This window comes from Stylophora pistillata, chromosome 3, assembly GCF_964205215.1.
Source record: "Stylophora pistillata chromosome 3, jaStyPist1.2, whole genome shotgun sequence".
Classification (NCBI taxonomy): domain Eukaryota; kingdom Metazoa; phylum Cnidaria; class Anthozoa; order Scleractinia; family Pocilloporidae; genus Stylophora; species Stylophora pistillata.
In genome coordinates, this window is record NC_142521.1 from 42933465 (window position 1) to 42950833 (window position 17369).

The window sequence follows — 17369 nt, forward strand, 5'->3', positions numbered from 1 at the left end:
GCACTGCTTATAAAAGCATTCGGCATGCCTGCTAACAAAGCTTGGATGTATGTTTCAGGAACTTAGTATCTTTCAACTCGACACCATTTGCCTGAAACCAAAATAATAATTACAAAAGTCAAGTGATTATTTACTTCTAGAGTGAAATGTACTAAATGATTTGCCCTTTCAAACATAAACCTGAGTTATCAGGTTTTGTCAATCACAAAATTACACGCCGGGTTATTAGTATTCCTTGGAGACCTTCCTATATTATCATAAATATCTAAGACAAGCAGGTCTTTTAGCTGGGTAATCTATGTTAAAAATTACGCTGTACAGCACTTAAATATATTCCTCACTCGTTATTTTTCTCACACTGCAACTTCGCGTAGTACGCAATTATTACTACGCAGTCATATCTGGTGTCCAATTGGGAGAAGAGTTTGTTATTATTTTTATTTTAGAGGTGAATTGCGATTTTTTTTATGTCCCCTATTAAGTCGAAGAAAAGCTCGAACAAATACTGAAAGTAACGAGTAATTAAGTCACTATGAACAACTCGTGCAAAGTGACAGCACTATCGAGCCAAACTGAGAACTGTTCTTTAATGACTTTTAACATGAACCACCAATTCTTACTATTTTTAATTTCTGGGTTTTAATAGACTTTGACATGTTCTTGAGAATATATTAAATCGGTTAGCGCTAGCGCTGTTGTTCCCTTCTAAATTATTTTGGTGGAAGCGCCTCACAAGACGCCGGTTTAACTAAAACCATGTTGGGCGACGTTGCATTTTGACTGCACAACCCGCAATTAAATTTAATTTTAACAGCTATTCGAGTGTGTGAAGAACGGAAAAGAGCAAAATTACATACCATCGGCTTTTGGGTGCAGGGATGAATTAAAACTTTCTACAATTCCACTTATCCATTGCTTGTAACTGACAGACCTTGTCCTTACTCTTGCGGGAGGCCGTACGATCTGTTGTCCATTGTAGAACTTGGCAAACGTAGCGCACTCTGCGTCGAGCGCAACAATGCGATCCTTCGATTCTCTATCTCAGTAGCGCAGTTATGTTGAACATGGACGAATAATACATCGCAGCGTGTCTTGTAGATAGCTAGAGATGCCATGTTTAGGATAAGCGCTGAATATGGACGAGCGTTAAAGCCGCTACTGAAAAAGCACAATCGACCGCTTTTCTTTGTAAGGAGACCTTTCACACAGAAGAACTTCGATTTCACTCACCTAAGTAGCGAAGTACGCTACGAGCGGCGACGATGATCAAACACCTGGAAGATCACCGTGGTGTCCCTCTACTCTTTGGTATCATAACCAAGAGCAAACCCTTTCGACTTGTCACTAAGTTTTACGGTTTATAAAACAAAGGCCCCGCTCCACACAAAACCTTAAAGAAAGAAATACTGGAAAAGCTTACTTGGCTTGGAATTATAAAAATTTCCTTTCTTAAAAATCGAAGATTTTCATGGTTTCCGTAACTTCGTATTTTTCCAAATTTGCTCATTTGCATGTTATGCTGTTTTGCATTTTCTTTAACGTATAATTTAGTTCAGCGTCGGTCATTTATCATCCTTAGAAGAAAATATTTTGATCTCTACGTTTAACTGTAAAATGCTTTGGCTTACATTGTGCGCATAAAAGGAGCGTTAAAGTAAACATTTGTTGATTCCACGCGAGGGTTTTACCTGGAAAAATGCCTGCACACGAGTGACACCGACATTACCGCGTGTTCCTTTCTGGAAAACATTCGTGTTATGACAAGAAAGGTCAGCCTAAGGGTTTTGGGTTACCCAAACTATGCAATTTTGACGCCGAAAAGTGCCAAAAAGTAATTACAGAAACTTCATCCGCAACACCTTGAACGTGCTGTGGACGCGAACTGAGATCTTCTCTTACGGTTAATAATTGCCAGGCGGAACTCAGATCCGGCTTAGCCTAATTTGCATAACTTTTTTTGGTGGGCAAAGCTCGTCATGTGTTCGCCAATGTTTTCCCGATCAGACGGTTTCATGTTGTACATAAAACTTTGCGGCCGCACATTGAATTTAAATGAGCGAACCGCATCCAAATAAAATGTACTAACCTGGAAAAGCAAAAGTCCTTGATCTTGGGGCAGTTCTGTTGTTAGCTTGTCATCGCTTGATTGTTTGGGACACAAATTCAAGGAACATGTTCGGAAATAAACATGACTAGTTTAGGTAAATTAAAAATGTATTGCTTGTTACGTGCGTGATAACAAGTTGGAAAAGGACACAGCCGGTTACGCCTGATACATTCTACAAGGAATAACGGGTAATATGCAGTTTTTCTGGCCTTTGATAATGATTAAACCAATGGGAGGGACTTGAAAAACTACCCGCAGTTCCGCTGCCTTCATTGTTTTCCACCATTCACAAAAGCACTCAGTGCGCTAGCAAAATAGGCGCATAAGTGTCTGTCGTGCCCATTATTGCTATCTCATTCTTTTCATTTTTTACTGACTTTAACAGCTGTTACCTCTAATTAATCATAATGAAAGTTTACAAAATGGAGAAAAAAAAATGAAACAATGTTCTGATACATTAAAACTCGAGGAACACGCTTGAATAAAAACTTGTCCGCTTTTTGACTACTTAATACGCTATGCTGAGCGCTCCTAAAAGCTCGACAAGGAAGCAGCTGGCTGGAGCTGATACACTTTATAAGGGCTAACTTTATTGAAATGGGTGGTAAGGTAGCGTCAGATTAGCGTTTGTGCATATATGAAAGTCATATAAGTGAACTGCGATAGCATTAAAGTAATTCACAAGCTTGTACGACACATGTTTGGTAAAAAAACTCTCGGCCTAAAGAAGTCGATATTCAAAGCCGATTAATTTGTGGATGCGCATGACTTTGTCTGTGTACTGAACAGTTCCCGACAGGTGGGCCTAAAGCTTTGAATTTCAGAGAAAAATTCCAACAAGAAGCTTACTCGATAATCGCTGGTTTCTTAACAATCATGGTCAACTTATATAAGCGTTCAAGCTGGTGTTAGAAATTTGCGCGCGTAAAGCTCGGTCTCTGAGCTTGTCCGGAGATTTGACTGAAGAAATGATCTTTAAGGTTGTCTCACTTTTTGTGAATAAAAACGAGATTAGAGCGCGTCGAAGCTCTGCACAGTGTTTTGGTTACGGAGAGACTGACTGGGTCCAACTTGAAGGGAATTTGAGGGTGTTGAAACGACACTATGATCGAAGAGTTGTGCAATAAGATCTACTCCTAATCGAACAGTGACTTGTTGGCGTTCAGGATATGAAAAACAATATTTCAATATTATTAGGCAGGCGGAATAAGGACTTTGTCCAAAAACATAAGAGAAGATCTCAAAATTATTCCGTTTTCAACAACTCTTTTAGTAAAGCATTGTTCACTAGAAAAAAAAAATCCTTATTATTTTTTTTACTGTCAAGTGCTAGTTACTTAGGTTCCTCGAGCTCGCCCTGGAACAGTACATGTACACGCCAAAATTGTTCTGTAATGAATACTTAACTTTCAATCATCAGAGCAATTTTGTTTAATTTGCCAATAAAATTAAAACTATTAGAAGAAAATATAGTAACAAGAACAAAAACAACGCTTACAGTTACTTGAAAAGCAGAAAACATCATTATTTAGAGGTACCTTGAAGTCAGTGGCTGTTCTTCGAATTTGGCATGAAAATTTGATGTTTGCAAAGGAGGTTTATAGCTGGCATAGAGTGACAGCGTTGAGCTTAATGTTATATGAAAGTGGCAGCCTTGAATTTAAATACTACTCTAGAAATGCTGAATGAAACAGAACGGCAATTACACCGCTTCAGTTTCGAACGAAGGCCACGAAGGCAAACACTGAGAACCCGCTCGAGACCTCGCCACTCGCTCCTGTCACTCTCCTTTCTTCGTTAAGACGCCAGGTGCGCAGCCAAATAGATGGTCATGAAAGCGCGTGGGAGCTTTACCTATATCTCACTAAAAAATAAGTAATTGAATAAACAATTTAACATTATTTCTCATAAAAACTGGTCTCTTTATTTAATTCCTGTTCTGCTCACGTTCACGTTAAGTCAAGTAAGCAATTTTATATTTCTATTTGGATATATCAACAAAGTTGAAAATTCATTTTCATAATTCAATTTTATATTTCGACTTTTATTTCGAAGATATTAAAAAAAGCTGTACGGCTGATAGCTATCGGTGAAAAAGTACGTTTGTAGAAAAGCATGTAAGTATTATTCCCAAGTTTCGCTTGAAAGAGTGTGGATTATATGATATCAATAGTTTAACAAATTCGAAATCGCAGCAGTCTAACAAATTCGAAATTGCAGCTCAACAGGATAAAGGATCTTTAGCCGTAAACAACTATTTTTTTACATAATTTTTCGCTCTCAGCATGATGATGAACGAATTTTCTTGACATTCCCAAAGGTATCCAAGGAGTCACTTGGCGGAGAAGTAACGCCAAACTATTATTTTTTTTGTTATTCAAAAGTATTTGAAATTATCGATCGCAAAAGTCAAGCATTGTCACTGAAAATTTGGACAATTAACGTTAATAGGATACTTTGTTTTTCAAAAACTCTACCTGTCAATGCACAAATGCGCGGGTATTGCTTGGTAAAGAAAAGATTTTATGTGCTTGTTGGCTTCATCACCAACTAATAGCGCATGAGAAAAAAAAAAGAAGATAAAAATACGAAAAAACCGCCAGCTAAACAGAAAGAAAAATGAGAAGCTTCTCTTGTGCCTCCTCCACCCGTTTATGTTAATACACCGCCTTCATGAGAACTCCGCTGAGGTCTCCAAAGGGACGGTTGTGAAGACCGTGACAGAATGACAGCTTGACTTAAAAAACACAACCTAGGAAGGAATTAATTCTTCTTCTTCTTTTTACTTTGTCCCTTAATTTATTTAAACAACCAAACGGGAAACTTAAATTTCTACCTTAATTGAAATAAGACAATTTCAAGTTTTAAAGACTTAACCCGCGCGAGTTGCATGTTAAACGAGCAAAATGTCCAATACTTGCCATCGAATAAAGGAACTGTTGTTCACCATCATTTCATTTTCTAGTATATCTGCATCTACTTTTCGGAATACAACCTTCGGCATTATCTGAGAATTGTATCGATCGCGTAATCCGCGCGCGAAAGACGAAAATAACACCGTGTAAACCATTTCATAATTTTTAAAATAATGACCTGGCAACGGCTCTGAAAAAGTCGCTTTTGAAGTTATCTGGTGGGGCAAATGAGAAAACTACGGCCTTGATGTAGAAAAGATTAAATTACAAAGAAGACTTTTGTTAAGGTGAAGCACTCTAAATATTTTATTTTTATTATTTATTTTTATGATTTTCGACACTTTTAAACTAAATATATCTTATTAGACGTTTTGTTGGGTAGTATCGCTGAGTATTTTTACGAGTTGTGCCGTATTTTGACGAGCCCGTAGGGCGAGTCAAAATACAAATAACGAGTAAAAATACTCAGCGATACTACCCAACAAAACGTCTAATAAGTTATTTATTATCCAACACGCCAAACCTTTATTTCAGTGCGGGCGAATTTCGCAGATATTTAATTACGGGGAGTGCGTGACAGACGTATGCGAAGCGGAACGGAATTGGCGCGTTTTTGTGTTGCTGGTTTCTATTTTCTTCATTAAATGAAGAAATTTTCTGGTCTTCAAGCTGTTTTTCTTCGTTCGATTCATCTAATGAACTTGGATCTATATTTGCCAGCCATTCTAACTCTTCGTAGTCGGAAATTATGAATGTCCTACTTATCTAAGAGTCCTACTTATCTAAGACCTTAGAGTCAGTGCAGAGGCGTGCTCTCGCCATTATTTGGCCAGGTCATTCGTACTCAGATACCCTAATGCTAGCCGGTATTGAAGCCCTTGATGAACGCCGTAGTGCTGCCTGTGAATCCTTTATAAGTCGTATTCATAATGACAACCCCCTTTATACTGCAATGTATGCCGACGTTCGTAAATCTTCAGACTGCTACAATTTAAGATAAAATCGTACTCACTATCACTCAAAAAAGTCCACCGATCGTTTTAAGAACTTTGTGACAGTCAAATACTTGCCAGTTTAATCATACTCGTTTTTTTTTATAATAAACATTATTATCATTTTTATGTACATGCTGTTTTTACTTGTATGTAGTTTAATGCATTTTGTACAGTTTTACCCCTTTTTTCTCCTAGAATTCTTGTTAATATTATAAACCTGTAATTCAGCATTCTCTGCAAGAGGTTTCAATAAACGTTATTTTCAAATATGATTCAAATTGTCCGCCATTTGTTTTTTTTTCGTAACTACAATCCAATTCTTCGCTTGCGCGATGCGAGAAAACCTGTTTAACGGTACTCTACAATAGACGAGTACAAATACCGCGTGATATTTGTACTCGTCAATGGCGTTATTTGTACTCGTTGTAGTTGGATAATAAGTGTGGTTATTACATAAGTACTTTCATGTCGTAGAGCATTATGATCGATATGATATACCTTCCAACTGCTTTAACACACGTAACGAAATATCGTAGGGAACTTTGCTTTATTTTGTTATAATATGCATGTTCTTTGTCTTAGAACTGAAGAGGGTATTTCTCCTATGAAACGCAGACAATCTGATTAGAAGTTATCCATTTAAGACTGATTTATTTTCCGTTGAAAAAAGTTGAGGAAATTCCAGCGCTGTTTTGTAAACTAAAGGAAAAAGAAACTGATGGCCGCGAAGTTTGTACATTTGTCGCCATGTTCAGTTTTTTGGTAAGTATTAATATCATATGGAAAAGAAACAAATTGATCTCGACAAATTAAAGTAAATGGACTAGAGATTGCGCGGTGGCAAATCTAACTAGTTTAAACGGTTTGAATTCTTGTGGAATATGATTTGCTTTATTCCTCGTCTGAATTGTGGCATCCGCTTGGCGTAGATTATAGGATTTATCATCGAGTTGACTACGTATAAAACTACTGTTACCATACCAATGTGAAAAATATAATAAAAGGGAAGGTTAAGGTAGAACTGAGGATGAGAAATAGAAAAACACAGCAGTATTACCGATGGAAACCAAGTGAGGAAAGATCCAAGAGTCACAATTAATAATGTACTCGTCAATTTTTTTCCCCTTACACTTGCTGCACTGTGATGTTGTGGACGACGACTAAAATGGATCTTGATGAAAATAGAAATATAAGAAACAGAAATTATGAAAAGGAGAAGAACAAAAGCCGAAAAATACACAGCGCGGCGTACTTTATCACTGACTAATGAAAGTTCACCAGTTAACACTGCAGCTATAGTTGTTAACCAAGTTACAGTAATTATAACTCCGTAAACCCATTTCTCAATCAAACGATGCTTAAGTGGACAAAATGTTGCATGCCCCCGCTCTAACGATATGGCCGCGAGGTTTAAAAGGGAATAAAAAGCGGGGGTTTTGCTTATGGAGCCCATTACTAAAGAGTTCGCACCGTACTTCCACAGATTACAGTATCTGCCTATCCAGTAGCTTTGCAATGGCCCTGAGACTGCTCCAACTAAGAAATCAGTTATCGCCAGATGAATGATCAAGATTGCACTTCTTCGGTGTAGCTGACGCTTCGTCAAAAATATAAGACTGGTGATGATATTAAGAGTGACTATGGCCAGACATTCAAGGATAAGTGCAAAAACCCACGGGATGCAGTTGAATTCAGGAAGCGGCTGCCAGTTCTCAATGTTCGTGCCATTATTGGTGTGGTTAATGGCGCTGTTAGCCATTGAGCTCACTGAGGGTTTGTGAGTGGCCAATTTAAACGACCTAAATCAAAAGTAAATGAATAATCATAGAATACGACTGACACACACAGGTACGTAAAGCATAAAACAAGTATATTTCGTCTTTTTCCATGTTAATATAGAGTTTACCTTGAATTAAAAAAAAACTTTCGAGACGATTTCGGAGGCTAGGCCATGCTGGGTTTTGGGAAGAGAAATTCAATCCTCCGATATCGGCTCAATTAGTTGAAAAACATATACGGAATTGTCTATTTACATATTCAGGTAGTTTGGTATGAAACGAAGACCTTTAACTATTTTTTTTGGATATTTTCACCACATACGTCACATCATTTTGTTTATATACCTTGTATTAAAAAACAAAAAATTCTGGAGATTCCGGAAACTCAGAGACTAAGCCAGCTTGGAGTTGGGCAGAGAAATTCAATGCTCTAACATCGGCTGAATCAGTTAAAAAATATGGAACGGTCTAGTGATTATGATCACTCCAAGTTGCTCTGCCATGGTTAGCATCTAATTCCTTGGAGTTTAAACTTAACCCGTTACTTAAAATTTCTTTAAACATACCTTAACAGAAATGACCACTCTTCTAATAGATGGATATGCGCAAGCAGAGTTTAGAGCTAGGATGGAGTGACAATCTTCAACTCACCAAAGATCATTTGAACATGACAAATTTAGTACCAATAGCTGCTTTTTAAAGGCTGAATCGAATGAATTATCCTCTACAGCTGAACAGAAACAACAAATAGTGGAGTCATGGTTAAGGAATCATGTCACTAGACCGGAACTTAACTGAGTCGTTTGTTACGAGTAAATATTGAAATTTACTAACTAACAGAGCACTTATAAAGTATGCACAACTCAAACTCTCACGCCATAGACAACTATCATAAATGGCTGCCGGATTAATATTCTTTTGTTTAAATTTAAATTAGCCTTTCTGGCCTCGTTCTCCAGTAAAAAACACATTATCTCAAGCGAGGCCAGAAAGGTTAATTTAAATTTAAACAAAAGAATATTAATCCGGCAGCCATTTTTGAAAGTGGTTGATTACTGTGTTGATCTGCGCAGCATTATTCTATTTTAAACAAATGCTCTTCTGGTGATCTTTTACCCCCTGACCGATAGAACAGTTTCCTAGGTAAATTCTGCATACGATTTTAGAACACGGTTACTCAGACAGGCAATAAGAATTCCAGAAACTAACAATTTACGGGAAACCCTGAATTTTCCCCGTGCCATAAAATGGACGCTACATGTACTCCTATTCCAATCTCACAGACTGAAGACAACCCTTATGTTATATGAATGGCGGGGAGGGGGGGGGGGGGAACACACTCTGTGATTGGTCAGTGAATAATATCACTTGAAATAAACGATTTTACTGTCTGAGAATGTCACTTTCAAGTTTTTAGTTTTCATGATATTTTTACTACGTATATCATATCATCTAACAACAGATCACTTTGGCTTTCCCTCCAGTACCATTATTACCAGATGTTATCAAAGTACTTGCAAAGCGTGTACCTTGGGTTGAAGAACTGATTTTCACGACGATTTAGAGACTTGGCCGGCCTGGGTTTTTCGGCAGAGGTTTTTTAGCATCGGCTCGATCAATTAAATGATCTGGAACAGTATACGTGCACGCCAAAATTGCCCTGTAATCAACGGTTAACTTGCAATCATTGGAATGGTTTTGTCTAATTTCTCAACGAAACAAAAAATATTTGAAAGAAAATACAACAACAACGCCAACAAAAACAACTTAAAGAGTGTAAAATATTCTTCGTTAAAGATACCTTGAAGGTAGTGGCTGTTGTTCGTATTTGAAAAGTTGATGTCAGTCGTAAGAGAAGTTTCTAACTTGGATGGAGTGAGTCTCGCGCTCAATGTCATAGGCATGTGGCAACTTTTACATAAAGTACCACTTTTTCTGATAAAAGCTGATTGAAACAAATTATCGTGCACAATTGAACATTAAGAATTCACGGTGGAGTCACGGAAAAGGAATCATGTTACTAGGCTGACGCGGAATATTGGTAGGACGGAACGTCCCTCTTTCGTTAGTGGAGCGTTTGTCAGGTGAAACTATAAATTATCCTCGCGCAAACTGAGGATTGGATTATCGTTCACACGAGATTATCTAATATGATGTTTACTGATTTCAATGATGATTCTCTGACTCATTGCCATTGAGTCTTGTTTCAGTTTTGTTCTGTGCAGACGTCATAGCAAACAGCTGTTTCGTGAGAGGGCCTCATTCTAAAGTAATTCCCGCGTAATTGCTGAAAAAGACGAATGGTTGCCGTTCTGATGGACTTCTCTATGTTGATATGTTTGTGTTAGCGTCAAATCCATGTTTATTTTTAGTAAGGGGAGCAAGCTTTCAGATCTTGGAAGTAAAATAGTTGATTAAGTAAACTATTCATGTTTATTAAAAGATGGACAGATGCTTTAATATTATGTCACATGCGAGCTTAGTAAACCTTAAAAGGAAGTATTGACATGTCTGGATCCTCTCGAATATTTTATGGTTAAAGTTGTCCATTTTTTTTTATTAATTAAGACCTTAAATGAAAGTCCCAGAGGTATCGAAGAAGTCAGTTTTCTGAGAAGTAACGCCAAACTACTATTTTTCTTATCCAAAGTATTTTAAAGTCATCGATATCATAGGCTTAGAATTGTTACTGAAACATTATTCCGTTTACTGCATAAATAGCATACTTCATTTTTCCTACAACTCTACCTGTCAAAACGCCAATGCACTGGTGTTGCTTGGTAAAGAAAAGATTAAATGAGCATGTATACGGCTTAACAACTCATAGCTCACGAGAGAAAAAGATACAGAAAAAATTGCCAGCTACGTGAGGTAAACAGAATGAAGATCATGCACTTTTCTAACGCCTCCTTCACTCGTTTATTTTGATCCAGAACCTTCATATTAACGTCAGATCCACAAATAAATGGTTATTGAGACAATCGTGAGTTACAGCTATACCTTATGAGACACAATCTTTTGAAAAAATTAATTGTCTTTCTACTAAATTTGTCACTTTGCTTAAAAACCAAACGTTATCGAAAATTGTCATAACATGGATATGGTACTATACTTTAAATGAAGAAAGAGGAAAATTTTAAGTTTTAAAGGCTGCACCCACGCGAAAACAAGCAAACATGTATCCGGCTAATTCTAGGCGAAGAAAAATTGTCTTGGTAGTCATGTTAGTCGTAATATGTATGAGCAACTCAAATCAGCACCAGTTTCACTTGATTGAACGAAGATCATTTGAATTTGACAACCTTAGAATAAACAACAGCTTCATTGCAAAATCTTAGATGAATAATCTTTTGGCATCGTTTGTAAAGGAAAGCCGATATGTTTCTTTGAATTCAGTTTATCTTTTTAAGGTTTTCTTAACCAAACAGGGCACAATGTTCAACAGCATTCCAATAATTAACAAATAAAGAAGCCTTGACTGTGTTTCGTTCTATTGTAGAACACACAGGAAGCGGCTAGAGCACGATAGAAATGTAGTGAGAAACATGAGACGTAGTATAATATAATCATGGAATATAATCTGCCTTATTTCTTGTTTGCGTTCTGGCATCCGCATAGCGTAGATTATAGTATTAATCAAAGAGTTGGCCTGGTATAACACTGCTACTGTCTTAATTAATAGTATAACAATAGCACCGAAAGGAAAGCTTTAAGAATAACTGAGGACAAAAACTCAAAATACCCGAAAGCAAAACAACGAAAGATCACGAGAAGAGTCCACTTTCTTTCCCTTTCACCCGCTGTGCTGTAATGTTGTGAAAGAAGACAAAGATGGATCTTAACGAAAATATGCGTAAGAAACAGAAATTAAAAATAAGAGAACAACAAGAATCGAAAAATACGCAGTGTGGCGGCCTTCGATATCATTGACTAATATAAGTTCACCATGCATGCAGTCAACACGATAATTGTAGATGTTAACCATGTTATAATAGTTGTAACTCGGCAAACCCATTTCTTAATGAAACGATGCTTAAATGGATAAAATATTACATGCATCTACTCAAAAGAAATGACAGCTAAATTTACAAGCGAAGCAAAAGTGAAGTTGTTGGTTAGTAAGTTAAGTGATGCAAAGTTTCCCCTGTACCTCCACAAATGACAGACGGTCGCTAACAATGTTCTAGCCGCTGAGACTTCCCCAACCAAGGATCGACTATTATTAGATTTCTATTATTAGATGGCGTGGTAATGAACGACTAACGCGGACTTTGATAAAAATACAGATGTAAGAAGCCGAAATGATAAAAAGAAGAAAAAGAAAAGATGGAAAATACACAACGCCACCGTCAATGGCCTCTTCTATAAGCGCTGCAGTGGTATTTGTAAGCCAAATTACAATTATTATAACTCCATAAACCTATCATTTTGATCAAACGATGTCTGAATGGACAGAATGCTGCATGTACCCTCCCTAATGAAATGGCAGCGAGATTCAGAAGAGAAGCAAAAGGGAAGCACTCAATTAAAGTGATACGCAGTGCTCGATAGCATTCACTGGTCAACCGTAATTCCCATAGATCACAAAAACTCCCCAACAGGTAAATAAACAGAGACCCTGAGACTGCCCCGACTAAAATGTCGACTGTCGCCAGATGGATGTTTAAGTAAGTACTTCGGCGCTTTAGCTGGCGCTGCTTCACAAATACCACGATAATGATAATATTAGGGATGACTATGGCCAAACATTCAGTGATCAGAACACAACAAGCCACAGGATACATTCGGATTCGAGAAATGGCAAACGGCTATCAATTAATGCTCTTGTCGCCATGCGTGCAGTTGATAGTGTTGAGTTCTCGCTAGAGTTTGTAACTTGCCCATTAATCTGTATCAAGGAGATTCACTTCATAAATGGTAGTTGAATAAATTTACTTATAACACATAGACAGATGTACCATGGCACGGAAGAACTTGGTAGTTTTCCTCTGGCGCATTCTGATCAGAAATCATCATAAAAAAATATTTTCATTGACTTTCCGCGAAAATTACGCGTTTGTGAAGGGCCAAATTGCTCGATCTAAATAGAGAGTGAAGGAAAAATATAGAACGTGACTGTTTAACATACGCTAAGATAACATAATCTCTTGACACACACATATACGAATGTCTGAGACGAATCATTTTGGCTTTTTATTTTCACATGTTATTATGTTATCAGTCACAGGTTTCAGAGACTCAACCGGCCCGAGTTTTTAGGCAGAGAATTTGAATCCTGCAATAACTGCTCAATCAGTGACTAAGTGAAAAAAAAAAAAAAAAAAAAAAAAACAAGAACAGTCTCTGATCACCCCAAGCTGCTTTGCAATGGTTAAAAAGTCTTCATTTAAGTTTCATCTAATTCCTCGGAGTTTCATACTTAAAATACTTACTTAAAATACGGATACTTAAAATTTCTTTAAACATACCTTAGCGCCAACGACCGTTCTTCTATGGATTGATGTTCCCAAGCGTAGTTTATAACTTGGAAGGAATGGAAATCTTTAACTCAGCGAGGTTTATATGATTATGACACATTTAGTACTAATAACTACTTTTTAAAGGCTGAATTGAATGAATTATCCAGCACGGCTGAACGGGAACAACAAAACAGTCGAGTCATGGATAAGGAATCATATCACTTAACCGGAATATAACTAAGTCGTTTGTCAGGTTATAAGTCAATATTGAAATTGAAACAACAGAGCACGCTCAAAATGTGTACAACAAACCCTCACGCTATCAATGTGTTGATCTGTGGCATTGTTCTATTTTGAACAGATGCTCTTTTAGCGATCTTTACCCCCTGACCGAATAATAGATAAATTCTGCATGCGATTGTAGCACATCATTACTCAGACAGGTGATAAGAATTCCAGAAATTGACAAATTTACTGGAAACCTAGAGATAATTTTCTCAGTGCCGTTAAATGGACGCTATTCCAATTCCAATTCCACAGATTGCAGACACCCTCTATGTTTCATGTACACACCGGTCCGGAGACTGCCCCGACTTAGAGATCGACTATCTGTATTATCAAATAAGTGTTCCTTCTCTTTAGCTGGCTTTTCTTACCAAAAATAATAATGGTTATGAAATTAAGGATGACTATGGCCAGACATTCTATGATGAATATAACAATTCACAAAATATGGAGTTCGAAGACTTGCATAAAGCAAAATTTTGAAAACAGCCTACATTCATTTATATTCAAAGTCGATATGCGAGTTTCCTTATGCATTAATGAGCCGATATGAAACTCGTTGACTTTCTGTAGAAAATAACACAGATCTCCTTACAATGTTAATATGCTGAAAAGCAGCTCAGACTGGTGATGAGAATTGAGCAAGCTATCAACCTGGAACGGAATACTGGGAAGAAGATCGTCCCACTTTCGTCAGGAGAGCTTTGTCGAGTAAAACTATGAATTTATTCACTCGAAATTATGTAATATCAAACTTATTTTAATGACTCCCTGACCGCGACTATTGTTTTGGTTTTGTTCCACGTAGATGTCATAGCAAACGGCTGTTTCGTGAGGGGGCCTCATCTTATGATATGATAATTCCCGAGTAATTTCAGAAAAAGATGAGAAGTTGACGTTCTGACGAACTTCTCTCTTTTGATATGTATGTGTATAGCGTCAAATCCAATAATACTACTAGTAAGGGGAGCCAGCTTCCAGATCTGGGAAGTAAAACAGTTGAATAAGTAAACAATTCACGTTTATCTAAAGATAGACCGCTGTCTTAACATTATGTCTTATGCGAACCTAGCAAACCTTAGAAGGAAATATTTACATGTCTGGATCCCTCTCGGATGTTTTATGGTAAAAGTTTGTGAAAGGTATCGGAGGCGTCAGTTTTCCGAGAAGTAACGTAAAACTTTTATTTTTCGTATTGAAAGTGTTATAAAGCCATCGATATCATAGGTTGAGAATTGTTCTTGTCAATTTATTTCGTTTGCTCGCTGTAAGTAGCATGCTTCATTTTTCCGATAACTCTATCTGTCAAAACGGCAATGCGCTCGTATTGCTGGGAAAGTAAAGATTTAATGAGCATAAGTACGACTTTGACAACTTATGACGCACGAGAAAAAAGAAAGAAAAAAGAAAAAACTCCCAGCAACGTGTTCTGTTTTTTACGCCGTCCTCATTCGTTTATTTTATTCATGAATTTTTGGAATGATTTTCCTAGCTATCTTATTGCCATCACTTTTGTTTGTCTTTTTGTCATGAAAGCATGGTAGTTAACAAAGAATTTATTCAATTCTGTGTAATTCATTCTTTTACTCTCCTGGGATCAATGTATTGTGTTGTATTGTAGTGTACTGTACCAGTGTACCTATTACGTAATCTGTATTCTTTACTTGCGTAACCCGTTTTGTAATTAACCTTTATCCAATACAGTTGGACCCCGATAATTCGAAGTCGCCGCTGATTCGAAGTGAAATTCATTTCCCTTGGTTTTGCCCCACTTTCAATCAGTCATTTTACCTCGGATAATTCGAACTCGGATAATTCGAAGTCTCCGCTAATTCGAAGTAATTTTTGTTCCCTTAGGTCGGATTTTACCCCGATAATTCGAAGTTAAGTTACCAGGTGAATGAAAAAGAACAGACGATGTCGGAAATTAGAATATATATTTATAACATTTTCGAACATTTTACAGCTCCTTAATGCTCACTGTTCTGCTTTTTGTTTGTTCTTATGAAATTAAAAAAAAATTGTTTTGTTGATGAAAACATTTGAAATACGTTCAGGGATTACTAACTGTTCACTAATATCGCGAAAATAGGGTAAATAAAGTTATGCAGGGGTAAAAATTGTGTATTAATTTTTGAGCCTTATAATTCGAACCCCGGATAATTCGAACTATTTTGCTTTTCCCTTGAGACTTCGAATTATCGGGGTCCAACAGTAGTTTTCTTTCCTTTTTCTGTCACCTTGTACCTTGCGTCCACATTTACTAAGACTTTTGGGTGGTTACGGTGAGAGAGGTTTTATTAGTTTTGAGCGAAGGGCGTTAGGGAATTGAAAGGAACAGAAACTCGTTCAAGATCAGGGCACATTATCATCTCAGGCTGAGTCATTCAGAAAACCGTTCTATTTCACGACAAAGAATCCATTTGCCGGGGAACGTATGTGCGTAGAGAAGCTGTCAGACAGTAAGCTGACGAAGAAGTTAGGATAACTGAATTACGAAGAAAAGTCCGAACGAAGGTCAAATTAAGAGAAGTTGTCTGAGCGAAGAGGGAAGTACGCAAAGTTGGAAACTGGTGAAACGGGAGATTGGTTCGTGAAACGGGAGGTTGGTTTGTCAAACGGAAATTTGGTTTGTCGGTACGTAGTTTCTTGGTGGAGCGTGAGTGAGTTGAGGAAAAGTCAAGAACACGGACACAAGGCGAAGTGAACTAAACTAGTAAAACCTTATTTTTTTTATTTAATAATACTCTTGTAAATAGATTTGGCGTACTCTAATTTTAAATTGCTATATTCCTGTAAATTAATTAAGGTAAATAATTTAGCTTATTGTATTAACGTGATTGTTAGTTACTGTTATTGTCTTTAGTATTTGTAGGCTTACCTTTGGTTGTGACGTGTTTTCTTGGGTTTGTTTATGCCTGGTGTTTTTTGTGTGTGTATTAGAGGGCGCCCACCTTTGTGGCGCTGTATCGTCACACGTTTGTTCCGTGCAGACGTCGTGGCTTACAGAAGTTTTTGCAAGGAAGCCTTACCTTTAAATTGCTGAGAAAAGAACAAATAGAATGTTCTCTTATTATGCGTCAAGTGCACTTTTGGCAAACCTTAAAGACTTGGATGTCTGGATCCCCCCTGATATTGTTTGGGTATTAGAAAGTCTAAAAGGCTTTTTAAAAATCTTCTTGATTTTTCTTCGTGCCTGGGAATTCCCCGCGAAAACGGTAGTCAAGCAAACTTTCTGGAATAAGAGCCAGGAGGAGAAAAAATTGAAAACCCTTAGAAGCTTCGCCACCCCTTTTTGGATGTCCTCCCCTGGGGTGGGATGGGTGGATTTACTGGGCCCGCAGTAATTGGCGCAAACTGTTGCGGTGTCCCTGCCGGTTGGCGAAGCTGATAAACTAAAACTAAACTAAACTAAACTAAAACTTCCGTCACTCTGCTGTCTTCTCTCTGCTATGATAAATGAACGAAATTGCTGCTAAACAGGATCAGGTAACCAGTTGTTTTTGAATTTCCTGGTAGAACACGGCGTTTCTTTGTCTTTAGCGCAATGGTTAACGACTTTTCTTAAGATTCCCAAAGCTATTGGTTAAATACCTTGGCCGAAAAGTAACGTCAAACTATTAATTTTTATTTTCAAAAGTATTTGAAAATTATCGATAGCATAATATTTAAATAAATAAATGACAATTTATACAGTGCCCTATCCAAAAGCTCTAAGGCACTTCACAATCAAGGTAAAAAGTAAAAATAATAATCAAACACAATCATTCATTAAAATAACGCTTAAAAGACAAGTTTTAAGATTACGCTTGAAAGCGTTAAGATCTACA

The 17369-nt window shown here is 37.2% G+C and overlaps 2 long non-coding RNA genes across 4 annotated transcripts in view; both read right to left on the reverse strand.

The window, feature by feature from the left end:
* Positions 1–1975, reverse strand: part of LOC148736208 (uncharacterized) — a 2732-nt gene extending 757 nt beyond the window's left edge. Inside the window, exons 1-2 of the long non-coding RNA XR_015998762.1 lie at positions 858–1975; positions 1–91 (exon numbers count right to left, since the gene is read on the reverse strand). The exon at positions 1–91 is cut by the window's left edge and continues 757 nt beyond it. This is a non-coding gene — a long non-coding RNA (uncharacterized LOC148736208). The remainder of the gene's footprint in view (positions 92–857) is intronic.
* LOC148736206 (uncharacterized) overlaps positions 1–3902 on the reverse strand; it is a 21575-nt gene extending 17673 nt beyond the window's left edge. Inside the window, exons 1-2 of one of the 3 annotated variants that reach the window (XR_015998760.1) lie at positions 3646–3902; positions 2087–2141 (exon numbers count right to left, since the gene is read on the reverse strand). This is a non-coding gene — a long non-coding RNA (uncharacterized LOC148736206). Of the gene's footprint in view, positions 1–2086; positions 2507–3645 lie in introns of those variants that run through there. The other 2 variants (XR_015998761.1, XR_015998759.1) reach the window with 2 other exon arrangements.
* Between the last annotated feature and the right edge of the window lie 13467 nt (positions 3903–17369).